The sequence below is a fragment of the Lissotriton vulgaris genome, chromosome 3_1, assembly GCF_964263255.1.
Source record: "Lissotriton vulgaris chromosome 3_1, aLisVul1.2, whole genome shotgun sequence".
Classification (NCBI taxonomy): domain Eukaryota; kingdom Metazoa; phylum Chordata; class Amphibia; order Caudata; family Salamandridae; genus Lissotriton; species Lissotriton vulgaris.
The window spans coordinates 1,301,739,616-1,301,753,561 of record NC_141689.1 but is presented as its reverse complement, the minus strand read 5'-3'; positions in this window follow the sequence as shown (position 1 = coordinate 1,301,753,561).

Here is a 13,946-nt window from a genome sequence, read left to right as displayed (position 1 = left end):
TAATGTTTAGCACGTGAATTTTAAAGCTAAGGCAATGTGATTTTGAAACAATAATGGCTTTAATTTATATAGATGTTTATATTTTCAATGAAGTAACTTGTAAGAGTCATGTATATATGATTGCTGTTAACGTTACATGTACCTTTAGGGCAATGTTCACTTTGCTAATGACTTTATTAAAAAAAAAACGATCTATGGGGCCGATTACGATGGTGGGCGGACAAAGTCAGCCCGCCATCATCGGTGCAAAAGGGACCGCCCACCACAGGTGCGGCGGTCCCGCAAAACGAATTAGGATCCGCCCGCCACACTGCCGGGTGCATCCTGTATGTTTACATTGTGGCAGGTGGCAGCACCTGTCACAATGTAAAAATACATGTTTTACATATGCAGTACTATGTGGCAGGCACCGTGCGGTGCCTGCCACCTTGTACATGCAAATGTAGGGGGGTACCATAGGCATCCCCCCACGTGCAGCACGGCACCCCCCACCCCCCTGGGGGCCCGCAGCAGGCCCCGAAGGCCTTTTCCTCCTGTCTTTTTGCTGTGGAAACTCTGCAGCAAAAGACAGGCATCCTAATACCGACGGCACCGCCTCCATTGCCCCATTGTACCTGGTCCTGCAAGGTGAGCGGAAAAGGACCACCTTGCGTGACCACGGCGGCCGGTCTTTCCGTCCACAGAGGTACCTTTCCCCTTCCCACCGCCATCCTAATTTGGCTGTGGGAATTTTAAGGGTGATGGCGGAAAATCCGCGACTGCCTTGCTGGCGGTCCTCACCACCGGAACGGGGGTCGCGGATTTCCCGCCATCGCAATGGGCCCCTTAGTTCTTGGCTAAGCAGTCCATACCGCTATGGGGAATGCATTTCGTCTAATTTCTTCAGCTTACATTTTTGTTTTCTTTTTATTTCCCCTTTCCTCAGATTCCCAAAACATGTTTGGCAACCACAACTATGTTTACGGTCTAGAAGCATTTTTTAATCTTTAACATTGACATTATCTCTTGACTCTGAATGAAACCATGGACAGACCACATTCCAGAGAACTCCATAACTTGCTGTAGCACACCTGAAACAGGCACATGTTTACAATCTAACTAATACAACTAGAAGCTTTCTCTCCAGTAGGAATTTCTAAAGTTTTGGAGTGTTCATAGAAATGTACTTATGGCAAGGATGCAGTTGAGTATTTTTTAATTTATCAATGTATTATTCATTTTTATAAAAGCATACATAGTTGACAGTCAAAGGTATGTAATAGCAGTAGCAGCACAACTCTGTCTCCTAAGGTAAAAGAAATATCCACACAACGTACTTTCCCACAGGGAGAAGAGGGACTAGGAAGATGACTTTCTAATAGACAGCAAATAGGGACCAACATATTCGGGAGAACAAAAAGGAGGGAGATGGGTAACAAGAGAACAGGAATAAAAGTGTATTATCAAAAGCTCCACAGTCCCGAAATGCAAACACTGTCACCAAACCTAAATGGCATGGTTCTGTCTGTCAGATGCATAGGGAGCATAAAGACATTCCATTTCCCGTCACGGGGTGTCCTCCATTCCACCTCGTTATCTTCAAGGTTTTTTTCTTCAGGATGAACCATCCAGTCTAAACACAGTCTGCATTGGGTAACAACGCCCTCCTCAAACCACACGCACACCCTTGTGTATTGGGCTATCTATCTGAAGGCTTCAGGAGAGGTTCTACCATTCCAGGGCCATCACAGGGCCCAAGTGCTGTACCCTCCGGGGCCAAGGCCTGCAGTGCGTTTGAAACAGCCTCTTGTCAGTGAACCTATAGGTTGTGAAGTGTAGGCCCTCACCCAGGCATTCCACTAAGTTTTCGGTTTTACTGATGCATAAACGTACCCAAACCTCCTCAGATATATGCAATTGACCATTAAGTTTGTATATAGTAAGTTCCTAGGTAGCCATCACATGCATGTCCGACAGCCATGTATCATGGGAGGGCAGTACCGCAGATTTCCAATGACACAGGATCTCCAGCTTCGCTAATGCTAAAGCTGTGGATAGCAAGCATTTTTCACCAGGTGACAAGTCTGGGGAGACTCTACATCCAGCAGCAATACCAACTGACCAGTAGTACAAATGTGCCTGCCAGGTCCAGGGAATGTGTACAATGGGTAGAGGAGTTGGCCTAACGGCTAGGGCGGTTGACCTCGAATCTGGGGAACTGGGTTCAGGCGCTGCAATGACGCTGAACATCCTGTGATTCTGGGCAAATCACTTAATCTCCCCGTGCCTAACAAAAATGAATGTGTCCTCATGTAACGCAACTGGTGCTATGTAAAGCGCTCTGATACCCGATTTGGGTCAAGTTCGCCCTACATAAAACTCCGTAAACAAAATTCACAGTTCTGCTCAGTACACCACCAGCACTGGGACTCTTCCTGCATGTGGCACCTGGAGAGTCTGTCTGGAGTCCAGTGCCTTTAGTGCAAGATCTTAAAATAACTATATTTTCAGCCTAGATTCTTGGAGTGACTTATTGATCTTCCAGAACATCGGTCCAGTCATCCTCAGATATAGAGAGGCCTAACCGGCGCTGTAGGGTGCGAGGAAAAACATCCACAAGTGTGTTATACATTCCCAACAGAGGGGCATATTACCCAGGGCTAGTATTGTCGCTTTCTCGACGAATTGTGCCGAGAAAGCGTCAATACTGCTAGAGCCCTATTAACAAGGACACGTTAAAGCCTGGCCCAAGCCCACTTTGCATGTTGGCGATAAACATCGCTAATGACATGCAAAGTGGGCGTTCCCACGTCCAACCACATGAAAAATGTGTTTGAAGGTTGGAACACCCTATTACCAAGGAAGGCGATGGGAGGAAAAGACCTGCAATAAACTCATTTATAGCAGGTCTCCCAACCCCTGCTCTGACCAGGCGCTAGGCATTGTTAACATGGGGGTGTGGATCATAAAGCTGAATCCACCCCCCCATATTATCAAGGCCCACATTAGAGCATGAAAACAACGTTTGTTTTCATACGCTAATGTGCCATATCGCCGACTATCGCCGGATTTCTATTCGCCTGCCTGATGCGCATTGGTAATTGCGCGCTAAAAAGGCGAAGAAATCCGGTGATAGCCGGCGATACGGGAATGTGCGTTGTGTGTTTTCCAACAAACTCCTCGGTAATATGCCCCATAGTCCCCTTATCATCCTTCCAGGTCAGTATGCATTCTGGCAGCGGATCTGTATCCAGTTCGTAAGGTGTGACCCTAAGATATGAAAGAGGCTATGTGTGAGTTGACTGTATTGCCAGTGCTGAGATGGTGGAAGTCCGAATGTCCTGTTCACGGAGTAGGTTAATTGATATATAGAATTCCCTTTTCTTCCTATAGGAACAGTTGCGCTGTCCACTCCCAATTTTGATATTCAGGTTTTGCCATATTCACTCGAAGTTGTACCGTACCCGACGTATGTAGCATTGTGTGTACACGAAGCAATGCATATTGTGTGACTTGAATTATTGGGGTTCCACACAATCTGGCCTATGCATAACCCAAGTAAAGAGACGTGAGTGTGCCCTTCATTTGTAATATGTAGCGCTCCAGAAAGCCCACATGGAAGCGTTGTTGCAGGGTTTCAATATTTGCACAGTGTGTGGTAGCTGAGAGGCCCTCCAGTAGGACTCTGCATGTTTGTAGCATGCAATTTCAGAGCCTTGAGTTGAGGCCTGCAGCCCCCCAACAACGTTGCAGATGAGGCAGTCAATTCCCCACATTAGAGCCCTTGCGGTATCTTCAGAGGAAGCATGCTAAAGAGATAGTTGGAGCAGGCATCACGTTCATTTTAACAGTCTGTACTCTGCTCCAAAGGGATAGTTGGAGTTTCACCAAGACCAAAAATTCAGTTTTCATCTTGTCAATGATATACAGGGTATGAGGCACTTATGACTGCACTTATCACAATAGTAAGGTCAAAAATTAAATCTTCGGTGCTGGGACCAGAGGCTCACTACCCCTAAACCTCGTAGGATTATTGTGTGCCAAGGCCACTGTACAAGTTTATTGCATTGATTAATTACAATCTTAGCAGTCCACACATCAGTATAACATTTATAAAAGAATACATATATAGCATAATTTCATATATCCTTAAAAACGTGGTGGATATGTTTTAAAATCGAACAGTTGACTGGTTAAAAATACATACAATATATTTGCGGTAGAGGTGTGAAGTTTGAGTGAGGGCTGTGGGTGAGTCCCGGTCTGGGGGCGACGCCATAGTTCATAGATCTGATGGTCTACTATGTGGTTGTGAACGACTGGACTGAAAGTCGGAGCGTGGTGGGAGTCAGGGAGAGTTACTGGACAAAAGGGCTTGGGCGTGCGCAATTATGATCAGGCTGCGGTGAAAAGTTTTGTTTGGGCAGTTTTCATGAAGCAGACGAAACAGCAGGTTAATTTAACGTTGGCCCCGCTGAAGCACGCCTTCACTGCCTGTCTGCAAGACCAGATATGCATTTGATTTATATGCCGTTTTAACAGCTCTCTTCTCTCCCAGTCTAGGAACTTGCATATGCATAGGAGATGCAGCATATCTTCTTTAGTTTCGCCGCATAATCTGCATAGTGTAGATGCAAATTTATGTTTCCAGGGGGGGCATGTGGGGTTTGAAAGGTAAAATCCCCATCCTCAGTGCCAAGAAGCCTTCCTTTAATGGTCCTGAAAAGCTGGTGCCGAAATACGGTTGTGGTGAGCATTTTGGGTAGCTTTGTATCACGAACCAGCTGTGGGCCCTCTTATTTAGGCATTCTTTATCGTTTTCGGTAGAGAAAAGCTTTGTCAACTTATTTACCAGATCTTTGACGTGGTTGAATGGAAGTCCAGACTCCCAAATGTTCTCCAGGGCTAACATGCTAATCCCTGATTGAAGGTAGGATTTGGCCGGTGAGGCGTTTTTCCTTGATATTTCCATCAATAGGAATGAGATCAGTGAGCCTGCCTCTGCGCTCTTTATTTTATAACAGCTTTGTACATACGCAGCCTTCCTGCTTATTCTCTGGTTTATTATTCCAAATTCGAGTTTTAATTGGCCTGGGGAGGTATATTTAGGAAGCTTGAAAATTATTCTTAAAGCTTTGGAAACTGTTTAATTCAGGGTTTCTTCATTCGTCCCTCGCATGGCCTCGCTGCTGTATGTGAGCATTGGTAGCTGCTTTGCATGAAGCACTTCAAACAGCAGGAGCAGAATTGGTCCTGCTATTTTGCTTTTAAGATTTTTCAAGGTGATTGCTAGGAGGGTTCCTCGTCTCTGAATCACCTCTTTTTGTTGGTCATATGGCCCATTCTTGTCAAAAATAATTCCTAGATATTTATAGTCTTGGACGACTTCAAGTTCTCTCTCGCCCAGCTGCCATTTCAGTCGCTTTTTTGGATTGCGCTGGTTATTATTTCCGACTTTTCTTGGTTGATTTCTAACCCGTTTTTTTGAGGCAAAGTCGTTCGTGGTGTGGAGCAAATGTTGTAAGCCGACTGGTGTTTGGCTGAATAAGATCAAGTCGTCGGTATACAGTAAGTTTGAAAGAGGGAGGCCTCCCAGTTTTGGTGCATGATGGTTGCAATTGTCTAGGTCGGTTGAGAGATCAGCCACGAAGAGGTTAAATAAGGTAAGATCCAAAACGCAGCCCTGCTTTAAACCTCTGGAGGTTGGGATCCGCCTGGATAACTTTGTGCCACTCCCCAGTTTTATTTGGACCCATGTCTCGGAGTGTAGTAGGATAAGTTGATTCAGGAGGGCGGGAGGTATTTCCCATGGTGCTAGCTTTGACCATAGTTTTCCTCAATCTATGCTGTCGAAGGTGGCTTTATAGCCGATCAAGCAGTCAAATTATGGTTTTCTTGCTGCTTTTGTGGAGTCGGCTAAAAGGGAAAGAGCCAGGATGTTTGTGGTGGTTTCCAGGTTTTCCTGGAACCCTGTTTGGTTAATTGGGATTAGGGACTTTTCCCTTGCCCATTCACGGAGTTCGGCCAGGATAAGGCCTGTGTAGTACTTGGCCTCGATGTCAATAAGAGCAATGAGCCTGTAGTTTTTTGCGTCGCTCTTACAGCCTTTTTTGTAAATAGGCGAGATGATGGAGCCTTTCCAGGATTCTGGGATTGTTCCTGTTGTGGTGATGTTGTCAAATAGCGGTAGTAATGCGCCAGACCAGTATTTTTGGTCTTGTTTGTATAACATTGGTGGCAGGCCGTTTGGCCCAGGGGCACCCTCTTGATGACTTTGCTGGATTCTGCCCTCAATCGTTTTAGAGAGGAGCTAGGTGGTAGGTTATTCCTGTAAAGCGGGGGCAGAGGTAATGCAATATGAAGCTCAGCTGGTTTTTGCAAGTTGCTTTGGGGGTCTGTGTTGAAATAGGTTTGCAGGTGGATTGTCCAAACGTCCTCCGTTAAATGTGAGTTGATCCTGGGTGCCGATGGGTTTTTAATGCTCTTGACCGTTTGCCAGAATCTAGCACTATTATTCGTTTTGGCGTCGTGAAGTAGTTTGGCCCAGAGTGATTCCGTGTGGTCCTTTTTTGCGCGCCAAATGATTTTCTTTTTCCTTGTTCAGAATTTTCTTAGTGCATCTACGGTGCCGGCAGTTGCTCTGTTTTGGCGGATAGAGCGGATTGCTCTGTTTATATCGCCCCTTAGTTGTCTTACTTCGGTGTGCTGGCTTGATGACAAGTGGGAATTCTAATGTGAAAAATGTTCCTGCGGTGGCCTGCTAATTCACTTACGCAACTAAGTTTATAAATATCTAACCAGGTGACAAAAAATAGAAAAAATACTGAAATTATTCAAAACGTATAAAATTTATTTTTCTCTTTTTATCTTTTAGTTTATATGAGTTCTGTTATCAATCAGAAATCACAAGACAAACATTTTTCAATTCATATCAGAAATTTCGGGACAAGTACAGTTAAATCCTAAATATCTACAACAAAAGATTATGTACAACACACAAAATTATTTAATAATAACCCTTGGTAACACCCATATCTCGCAACACACTCACGTGCTAACAATCATACCACACTCAAACTCCAAACTAGGATGGTGAAAGGAACTGAATTAATATTTTAGCAAGATGACAACGCTAAAAAGAGTTGGGCCAAGATGTAACTTTAGGCTCCCGTCGCAGGTCTACGCGCGTTTCGGCAGCTTAAACCGCCTTCATCAGGACCATTTTCATCATGACTGTGCAGATACCAAGGGATCAGTCACATTACACAGCAATAGAATCACCAAAAAGAACGTCTTCAATGCATTTCAGGGGGCAAGACGTCCTGTGTCGCCAGTAAGTAGCTTTATTTTAAAGTTTAAGAAACTTATTTAGCTTTTTGTAAAGATTTGCAGCTTATTCATAGAGGGTTGTAGTTAGGTGGAGGCTTAGGGCTTCGACGATCAGCTGGCATGTTTTACACCATAGTTTCAATGTGCGTGAGGGGTCCTTTATATCTGTTGAGATTATTCCAGTCAGTCCCCTTATAAAAACCGCAGTTTGGGGCCGTATATCCACACCGCACGAAGCCTCCTCCGGCGGAGGAGGCTTCGTGCGGTGTGGATATACGGCCCCAAACTGCGGTTTTTATAAGGGGACTGACTGGAATAATCTCAACAGATATAAAGGACCCCTCACGCACATTGAAACTATGGTGTAAAACATGCCAGCTGATCGTCGAAGCCCTAAGCCTCCACCTAACTACAACCCTCTATGAATAAGCTGCAAATCTTTACAAAAAGCTAAATAAGTTTCTTAAACTTTAAAATAAAGCTACTTACTGGCGACACAGGACGTCTTGCCCCCTGAAATGCATTGAAGACGTTCTTTTTGGTGATTCTATTGCTGTGTAATGTGACTGATCCCTTGGTATCTGCACAGTCATGATGAAAATGGTCCTGATGAAGGCGGTTTAAGCTGCCGAAACGCGCGTAGACCTGCGACGGGAGCCTAAAGTTACATCTTGGCCCAACTCTTTTTAGCGTTGTCATCTTGCTAAAATATTAATTCAGTTCCTTTCACCATCCTAGTTTGGAGTTTGAGTGTGGTATGATTGTTAGCACGTGAGTGTGTTGCGAGATATGGGTGTTACCAAGGGTTATTATTAAATAATTTTGTATGTTGTACATAATCTTTTGTTGTAGATATTTAGGATTTAACTGTACTTGTCCCGAAATTTCTGATATGAATTGAAAAATGTTTGTCTTGTGATTTCTGATTGATAACAGAACTCATATAAACTAAAAGATAAAAAGAGAAAAATAAATTTTATACGTTTTGAATAATTTCAGTATTTTTTCTATTTTTTGTCACCTGGTTAGATATTTATAAACTTAGTTGCGTAAGTGAATTAGCAGGCCACCGCAGGAACATTTTTCACATTAGAATTGTTGCTTGTTCCCCTCTGTTCCTGGGCCACAACGTACTCTTTTGAGGGGGTCCCTTCGTACATGTTGATGACAAGTGGGTGCACTGGCTTGTTCCTGCCCAGATGTTTTGTTTTAGCTGGGGGTATTTTTGTGCTTGTTGGGTAACAGCCGATGGGACTGGTTGGCCCAGAGCTTTGGAGAAGATTTCCCATGCGTGGACAGTGCTTCCTTCGATGAGTTTGATTTCTTCCCACAATGTTTTTGCAGCGACTGATAGCTCTTCTGGGTCGCGTATTTTACATCGAATTCTCTTGAGTTGGTATCTCGTGGTTTGGTGGAGTTCTGGGTTTGCGTATGTTATGGCGGTACCCTGGATGTCAAGAGTGAGTTCTTGGGGTTGATGGTCGCTGTAGTCGGACACCCCTTTCCTGAAGTCTTTTACTGAGCCAAGAAGTGGGAGGGCGAGGAAGGTATAGTAGATTGCATAGTTAACTGAGTTTCTGTGGTAAGTTTGGGCTAGAGGTCTGTCCCCTCGCATGCAACCGTTTAGTGCTACCATTGAGAGACTTTCCAGTTCTCTATGCAAATCCATCGAGATTTTTGTTGGTTTGCCCCACTTATAGTTGTCCTGGGAGGCGATCCCCCATGCTCGATGTTTCTCGTCTTCTGGGTTGCAGTCGTCCGTTACCTCCCCTAGGATCATGTTGAAATCTCCTGTTAGGATGTAGCTCGAACTTTCGTCCTCCATTATTAGCTGTGTAAGTTCGAGTATCAGCTGCCTTGCACTGATCCTCTTGCTCTGGGGGTGAATATAGACGTTTACCAGAGTTATGTGTTGTTGGTGGCTTTGGCCTCGTATTTCAAATTGGATTGCTATTATTTCAAGGGATGTAGTGTTTTTGCTTGTGCATTCTTTCCCTGCAGTTATGGCTTCAATCGAGGCGTAGACAGTTAGTCCTCCTTTGCGGTGACCGTAGTTCGATTGTCGGGCTGCGGGGAGATGGTAGGTCTTGTAGCCTTGGAGATGTGAGGGGTCCTCCAGCCAGGTTTCCTGTAGGAGAACTAGGTTAAACTTTTGAAAGTATGACAATAGTGAGGGGTCGTTGATTTTGGTCCCGAGGCCATTGATGTTCCATGAGCAGAGTTTTAAGTTCCGTTCCTTGTTTCCCTCGTAGGATTAGAAAACCCCATAATAGCAAAACAACAATTTGGTCCAGCACTTCTTATTGTAACATCTCAAATAACATCACATGATTAAGAACAACATCAATTCAGCAGGTGTGTTTTCACTTTTCTTTATTCGTGATCACTTCTTCACAACAAGTAAAAACCGTAGCCAAAGCGTTTCATCCTCTCGGACTTCTTCAGGGCAAAAAGTGTATTAGCCTTCTATTCTGTGTACTATCACCGATGTTCAATCCGCTTTCTTAAGGTGGTATTGGTAAATACCTGATCAATGTACAAACTCTTCCTACGTCAAGGTATTAAAGGGTAAGGCAATTTTCTGGTAAGCAGTCTTCAAATGTGATTCAACCTCTAGCCTCAAGCTATGCAAGTGTGTGGCTCACGTAGTGTCCGCAGATGATCTGCGTACACTGTGCGAGCCACACACTCGTGCTTTGGAAGTTGCGGAATGGGATAACACCTATTGTCATGCCATTTCTAGGCTAGAAGTTGAAAAACACACTAGAAGATTCCTTACCGGAAAATTGCCATATCCTTTAATACCTTGACATAGGAAGAGTTCCTACATTGATCAGGATTCCACCAATACCACTTTAAGAAAGCAGATTGAACATTGCTGATTTTACACAGAATACAAGGCCAACACACTTTTTGCCCCGAAGAAGTCCAAGAGGACAAAATGGGTTGGCTATACTTTTACTTGTTGTGAAGAAGAGATCACAAATAAAAAAAAATGAAAAAACGCCTGCTGAATTCATGTTGTTCTTAATCGTGATAATATTTGAGATGTTACAATAAGGAGTGCTGGACCAAATTGTTGTTTTGATAAGGAATATGTTATCCCGGATTACCTTACCTAATCTAGTATTCAGATAGACTCCTAGATATTTGAGACGGGAGGGAAATCACCGAGATACTCTGCCGTTTTAGTAGGTGTCATTGGTAGACACTAACATTTCAACCAGTTTATTACGTTCCCAGAGAAAAACGAAAATGCCTCTGTCACTTTCATCACTGCTGACACGGTTTCTAGAGGGCAGGACAGGACCAATAGGTTGTTGTCTGCATGATTTTTTTTTTTTTTTGTGAGGTCTTATATAGCGCTCGACTTACCCTTGGGCATCTCGGCGCTTGCATTGGGAACCCGTCCTGGCCTTTCCCTCTGAGATAACCCGTACTGGGCATCCCCAAGGTGAAGGCCAGGCATCCCGCCGCAGGGGGGCTGTTGTGGAGATTAAGCAAGCTTAATGCCCAGAGTTGCAGAGTGTGAACCCATGATTAGAGTGTGCACCGAAGCGAGAATTATCGAGTCCGTGGACAATTGGGCTCAAGACCCTGCCGCGTCTGGCCTGGTCCCGGGTCTGACCTCTGCTTCAGGGTATGCCTCCTCTAACCAGTGAGCCACACTTCTCCACTCCAAGATAAAATATTTATCGCACTCCTGCAGTCGTAGCTGTTCCATGGATATTCTGAGTAGTACAAATGAGTGCAGCCAGTGGTTCCAGTGCTACGAGGAAAAGTAAGGGGACAGCAAAGAAATTGGAGGAAAAAACCCTGCAGGACACAGATGCTTTGGGAGGAGAATAGGCACCAGACCTTGTCTATGAATGGTTTCCCAAGCCCAATCACTTTCATTACTCTTAACAGAAAAGGCCATTTCATATGATCAAATACATTTTTTTACGTCAAGAGAAACAATGGTTTTGTCATCTTCATCATGATGTACTTGCCACAGGAGGGGAGTTAGCATCCGCAAGTGATTTGCTGAGGATCGGCTTGGCACACACCCCATTTGGGAAGGATGTATTGGGAGTGGATAATACACCTTAAATCTAGTGACCAGCACCTTCATCAATATATTTTCATATTCACATTTATGAGTGAGATGAGATAGTAACTGTTGGACTTGGCCCTTTTTGGCAGGTTCACCCCTAAACGTTTTTGCCTTTTCTGTGACCTGGTGTTTGTGGTTTTTAGCCTCTGGGCACTTTAGAACTGTGGTCCAGTGTAAAGTGTGTGCACTCTCTGTGTACATTTAGTAAGATTGGCCTGACCTCCCATAGGAATGCGTTGGGGATTCCCTGATCAGTGTGTAAGTGGTAATTCTTGAATGGGAGGAGCAGCGTGGTCAAGTTTAGTATGTATGGAATTGTGAGATTAAATGCTGCGCAATGGTGTGCACAGATTTATTATGACTATTGGACAAAAGCCACTTTTAGAAGTTGGCATTTCTGTGTGCTATGTGCCTGCCTGCTGATGTGAATTGCATGTTTGGCTTGTGAGTGATAGGGGCTGGGAGGTGTGTGTGGCTCCAGAAAGGGCAAGGTGAGTCAGCACTATGCTGAATGGGACATCTGGGCTGGGAGTAGTAGGAGGAGTAATCCACTGACCCTAAATAGGACTGTGCCCAGCCTGGAAAATGCTGGCTCCGCCCCCTGTGGTGCCTCTGATCACCTAGCCCCAACATGACAAAGGAGAAGAGGAGCTTGGAAAACAAAGTGCTCCAAATCCTCCCTGAACCAGTTGCATCTGATTCCCCAAGCCGTACACTGCGGACAAAGGAGGGAAGTAGTATAATTAAAGGGGCTGTGACCCCATGAAAGTGTGCTGTTCTGTGCTTACTTGGGCTGGGGAAAACACTCTGCCAGGATGAAATGCAGTGGGAACCAGCTGCAGCTTCTTGGGGGTCCCTGCATGCTGGCCTGCCTGGCTGCCCTGTGCTTGGATATCCCCAGCCCCAAGGACCTGTAATTCCTGCCTGCTAGAAACTTGATGGCTCCTAGCGCCTCGTGAGCACTGTCTGTTAAATTGCCTAAGGAGAGGGGAGCGTGTGGGCCTCGCAGCGCTGAGCTGCATCCTCTGCAGAGGGAATCCCGATGTGGGGATTTCCCCGCATCTCGGAAGGAGAGCAGGAGCCCACCCCGCATTTTGGTGCACTATTGCTGGAGCCTACGCCGCGTTTCTGCCACATTGTTTTCCCTTTAAATTTGCTGGTGCCCACCCCGCATTATTCATCACCTTTAGTGGGAGCCTACCCCGCTTTATACTTTAAACTAAGAGGGAGCCCACTCTTCATTGCAGCCAAGAGTAAAGAAATCACTGCCGCTGCCCGAGGAGTAACAGGAGAGGAAGCCAGGCAGGTGTCTTGCCTGACCGTGGGCGGGGCCTGCTGGGAAGCGTGAGAGCCTTGCGGGCTCCATTTCCGCTCCCCTTCACTCCTGGTCCTACAGGAGAGCCACCGGTAAGGAGGAGAGGGGCTGCAGCTGATCAGCGGGGCTCCCATGGTAGAGGGAGAGCCCTGCGTGTTGCTGCACTGGCGCAGAAGAAGAGACCCAGGCGGGAGCCTACCCCACGTGCATGACACCGGTACAGCGACAGGAAAGAGTCCTGTGCAGCCATCTTCTCCTTTACCTACAAGAAGGAGTCCTGGAGCATAGGAGAAGACCCTAGTGCGAGACCAGCCAGCAGGAGTCCAGAGGAGACTTCGCCCTGCGATAGTGGGGCCAATTGGGAGGGTGAATTTGTTGAAGAGCCCATTAAGGGAAGCCCCTTTCAAGGCACATTGTCAGTGCCAAGGGTTTCTGAGCGGACCCGCAGGAGAGCGGGCTGCTACAAAGTGAGGCACATTGGTTCCAGTGGAAGTCCAGAGGGCACAGAAGTGCTAGTGCCACATTTATTTCCACAGCTGCACTGCCAGTTTGTGGGCAGCTGCACCAAAGGGGGCACTTTTCTGGCAAGTTTATGTTTGAGATGCCAGAGTGGGGCTCCCCAGGCACGGTGGAGGCAATCCCAGCTGCCCTGCGAGAGCACAGGCAACTGCAACGTTTGGGCACATTTATTTTGAAGAGTCCTAGTTGGAGACCCAGGGCACAGGAGTGCCGATGCCACTACTTCTTTGGGGGCATTTTGGAGACAGGGGTGAGTTGACTAGAAGACCTGATCATGCCCCAGCTCAATATTGCACTTTGCTTGCTGGATTAGCACCCAGAGGGCCGGTGAAAGGCCCTACCTTACCCCCTAACATTCTGGACAAAGGGGCATTGGGCCCCCTCTAGAGAAGGCGAGTTCGCCTGGGGGTCATTTGGGTACCTGTATGTACCAGAAGGGCGCAAGGCCCTAGGGGAAGGTGATGTTTGCCCCTGATGTGTGTACTCCTAATGTTTCTGCATAATGTTCATGGCTACATTGAGTGCATACATTGTTTATGCTTAGGTTATTTATGTTCAATGTTCCGGCCTAATTGTGATTCAGACGGTGTGATGTCTATGCTTCCTATGAGGTTATTGCATAATGTGATTTATGATTATGTTTTGCATACTATGATTTATGTTGCAGGATAATACTGAGTACAGTATTTTGCCTTTAATTACTGGTTT